Here is a 5,000-nt window from a genome sequence, read left to right on the forward strand (position 1 = left end):
GGCGGCGTTCTCCCGGACCTTGCCTATGAGCCGGCTCCAGCCACACAGCAGTGCCAAAAGCCTTGGCAGCGGTGGGATTCGAACCCACGCCTCCGAAGAGACTGGTGCCTTAAACCAGCGCCTTAGACCGCTCGGCCACGCTACCTTTGATGTTTGAGAATCACTGATAATAATATTTATTAAAAAAAAAAAAAAAAAGCATACAATGCATGCACAGCCACTTATTGGTCATTGCAGATACGCAATATCATTGTTGTGTGGACAGGATTAACCCAAAGTATTTATTGGTTCTACAGTTCATTACAGTGAAAATGAAATGAGATCGTTTTAAAAAGTAGTCTGCAGTAAACAGCCCGCCTACTTTCAGATATGCTTAGGATTAGTTTCTCCCAGATATAAGAATAATTTTGTTCATGCAGATAACTCACCTGGACTCCAGAAACTGTGTATGTATATATGTATATATATATATATATATATATATATATATATATATATATATATATATATATATATATATATATATATATATGATTTATGTATCAACCTCATTTAATGCCAGATGAGACTACCTGTCCAATCACTGATGAACGCATTCCAGCCACAATTCCTCAGAATAGCTACCTACCTGCATTTTACTTCTAGAGATTCAAATGTTCCCTCAGCGGCAACCAACGCATTATTGCTGTGTTACACCTCATGCAAGGTGAACGGCCTCAGTGATGAAGGAGATGGCCTGCCGCAGGAAGGAAGCACGGAAAGCGACGGTTTTGCGAGAAGGCTGGTGTTTGAGGTGGAGAGAGAAGAAGAATATTATGGATATATTTATACTTATTTATACGACGTTCGATAATCAATATAAATGACCAAATCCTATTGTGTCCCGTTCTAAAACCGAATCCAATAAGGACATAGCAGAAACGAATCTAGAGAACCTGCCATAACAAATCAAGTTTCAGATCCATGTTGTGTTGGATTAAGATGCTGTGAAGTAAGTAGTAAGGTCTTCGCGAATGATTCTTACTGTAACATGACCTGTATCAGTTTCCTTTTGTTGCCTTTACCTTATACCCGTATCTAAAACTTTATTTTTTTGCGAGTGTAAAGGAGCGAAATCTAACGTTTGAGGCTGAGATCGGGGAGACATCTTCCGGTATATGTGGATAAAAAATGCAGAAAATAATATATGACGTTTCAAAACTAATGGTATATATTAAACAGTGCATATAAACTGAGTTTCATACCAGTTACTAAAACACGCACGCGTTCATAACACTAAGACACACACACGCTCGCGTGTTTAGTATCTAGTATAAATTTCATTTAACTATATTTGTAAAGCAGTGCTATGCCAAGTCCGTTTTTATGACTCGTCGACCTCCTAAATAATTTTGCTTAATTATCGGGAACACCGTTCACAAACCTATGGAAACTGAGTACTGTATAATATAGCATCTGGTCCTTCTACTCAGTTTTCTTATGTATATAAAAGGGGCTTCAAATAATTAGGCTAAATAACTTTTGAAACCGGCTACTGATAAAAACGGACTTTTCTGAACGGGCTTTCAATGACTAGGCTAAGTAATTAAGAGATGAACCGTTGATAAAAACAAACTTGACATGACACTGCTTTACTAAAATATTGGGATATATCAAATATACCAATTACTAAAGTGCGCGAGCAGTAGTAAATTGTATGAATTTCAGTTTATATGCACTGTCTAGTACATCCCAATTAGCATAACGTATACGAATTCTTATTCGTATATGTGTGTATATATATATATATATATATATATATATATATATATATATATATATATATATATATATATATATAGGGTCTCTTCTTTCAATTACTTTTAAGATTCGCTGATAATGTTAATATATTGTTTATCTCCATAATCATTTCATCTGCCCTCGGGATCACAACACCGATAAAAACAATCCAATCTTAATCCCTCAAAATGCATACTGATGATTTCTGCAAATTAAATAATATATTTCAATGTCTTTCCGCACATCTACCCCATTAGTCAAATATAAGATGTAATAATATGCACATTTCCTTACATTTCCAAACCACGTGACCTTCCCCCTGCATGAATCAATATGAAATCACTCAATTGTAAATAATCATGATATGAAACGTAGTTTTAATAGTTCAGGAAATAAGAGCTTCATCAAACGAGACCATATTTGGCTGTAACCCCCAAATTAATATGTCAGTTTACACGTTTAAACACCTTAATTGTATTCGTTTACCTTAATTGTATTCGCTTACCTTAATTATATTCGTTTACCTTAATTGTATTCGTTTATCTTAATTGTATTCGTTTGCAACTTCCCTTTTCAATATAGGCGAAATTTACTGCTTCTTTATGCCATATTTCATGTTTATTATTGTTATGTGATTATAAGTCACAAATATAGGCCAAATTTACTCTCTCCGCCTCAGAGACCAGCCTATTTCTCCCGAAGGGGTCTCTGACCTGCAGCCGCCAAACCGCCTTTCCTTTATACGGCAGACCATCTCTTTCATCAGTGCGCCAGGCATACCGAGATGTGGTGTGCACATAGCTAGGTTATTCATATCACACAATATGTTGGTTGTTGCTGGAGGAAATGGAAAATCTCTAGTAGATTTGTAAGCAGGTGTACTTGGCAAATGGTCAAATTCTGAAGACGATAACCTGATACTCAGTTCCATGCGTGGAGAAACAAGTATTCATCGTGATTAGGTCGCTGATAGTGTGATGCGATGTGGTAAGATCGGACTTATATTATGGTTCTTAATATGTGATTCGACGGGCAGATGAGGTCATGCGGTGAAGAGATAATTTTCAAGTTATTTACAAATATCATTAGTTATTTTGAAGAATTGGAATTGTTTCTGTTTTTTTTTTCGCCTATAGGGATTGCCAAAAGGGTTCCTCTCCATTCTGTTGAGATAATAAAAAATCTAGAGAAATCATATACTTTTCTTATTCTTACTGACTAAATTATGGTAACAATGTGCTTTAAGGAAACTTTTAAATCGTCACTTGCCACGTTTTTATTCTCTATAAAGCAGGATTCTGTAGATTATTCATAAACGATAAGAAGGTTTGAAAAATACACAATAGATTTAAAAACTGAGAATTGGACTGCTTGGGTCTATGGAGACAGTAATATATGCAACAATAAAATATTGCACGTCCCAAAAAGTGAAAAGTTGATTATTTCCTTTATTTCTGTGGTTTCGTTTCAATTTATCTTTGTCTATGCTGCTGTACCTTTTAACTTCCGCATTTCCCACACTGTACCATCAACTGGATTATTACCATGAGTAGTTCATCTATATCATTTAGCATACACATAAATACACGTGTTCTAGTAACTAGTAAGCATGTCAGTTTGTATGTTATTAGATATGCCATAGTATTTGTGACGATTTTTATCAGTGTATTTCAAAAGTTATTAAGCCTAGTCATTAGACGCCCCTTTCATAAATTATCTTTTATACAGTTATTGAAATTACATTTTAGAATAGCATAATAGTATAGCTTAACCTGTTTAAGGATTTTGTTTTGACATGAAACAGACCCAACAAATCAGGAAACTTGAGCTCGAACAAACTAAACTATAATGCAGACTATGATAATGAAAGTAGTTTATCAGTTTGCTTACTTACCCTTGCCGTACTTAGATTTCTTTTTTTTTTCATTTGCAATTTCTTTTTTAATTCAAGTGGAACAAAGTTTTCCTAAGCTATTAGTGAGATGAACTTCATGTACTACTGTGGTTTCTGAAAATATGTTATACAGAAATTTATGCTGGGACGCAGGTTTACCGCTCTGTGTATCGTGATCAGGTCAGTTGAGAGGGATTTGCGAAAGCGCCGTTCTCCCGGGCCTTGCTCATGGGCCGGCCACTGCCACTCTGCAGTGCCAAAAGCCTTGGCAGCGGTGGGATTCGAACCCACGCCTCCGAAGAGACTGGTGCCTTAAACCAGCGCCTTAGACCGCTCGGCCACGCTACCTGTAATATCTAAAGTGAATTTCTGATTTTGATAAAACAGATAAATTGTGATATGATATAATAATTTTATTGCATAAATGTGTATGCAAATACGTATATATATATTATATATATTTATATATATCAATATATATGTATATATTTATATTTATATATATTGTATTATATATATTATATTATATACATTATACATAATATATGTATATTATATATGTATTATATATATTATATATATATTGTATATATTATGTATATAATATATTTATATTATATGTATATATATATATATATATATATATATATATATATATATATATATATATAAACTCTAAACCTGAGTCGTATTTCAATACAAGCCTTAGATCCATGTTGTATTGATTAAGAAGCTATAAATTTATTAGCTACATTTTCAAGACTGATTCTCACTGTGACATGGTTAATGTCCATTTTATTTCGCTAATTTCAATTTTTGGTGGGTGTAAAGGAGCGAGAAAACTAACGTCTGAGGCTGAAAGCGGGGAGTCCGGTAAATACGGATGGAAAATGCAATACATACATAACTTATTATACAAAACTAGTGATATATATTAAACCTTACATATAAACTGAATTTCATACCAGTTACTAAAACACACACACGTTTTGGTAATGGTTTAAAATTTCCGTTTATATACACGATTTGATAATTCCTTCTACTTCATTAAAGTTTAAATTATGCAAAGTCCTTTATTATCACTAGATCTCAAAAGAGTGATATGTCAAATAGTTCATATAAACTGGAATTTATATATATATATATATATATATATATATATATATATATATATATATATATATATATGTGTGTGTGTGTGTGTGTGTGTGTGTGTGTGTGTGTGTGTGTGTGTGTGTGTGTGTGTGTGTGTGTGTGTGTGTTTGTAGGTATGTATGTATGCATGCTTATGTATATGCGTATTTATGTGCATACATATCTAAGGCAT

The 5,000-nt window shown here is 33.6% G+C and overlaps 2 non-coding genes across 2 annotated transcripts; both read right to left on the reverse strand.

The window, feature by feature from the left end:
• Positions 1-63: 63 nt before the first annotated feature.
• On the reverse strand, positions 64-145 carry Trnal-aag. The gene has a single exon. It is a non-coding gene; the product is annotated as a tRNA-Leu (tRNA).
• Positions 146-3,939: 3,794 nt separating this feature from the next.
• Positions 3,940-4,021, reverse strand: Trnal-aag. The gene has a single exon. It is a non-coding gene; the product is annotated as a tRNA-Leu (tRNA).
• Positions 4,022-5,000: the final 979 nt, after the last annotated feature.

This window comes from Penaeus monodon, chromosome 13 (genome assembly GCF_015228065.2).
Source record: "Penaeus monodon isolate SGIC_2016 chromosome 13, NSTDA_Pmon_1, whole genome shotgun sequence".
Taxonomy (NCBI): Eukaryota; Metazoa; Arthropoda; class Malacostraca; order Decapoda; family Penaeidae; genus Penaeus; species Penaeus monodon.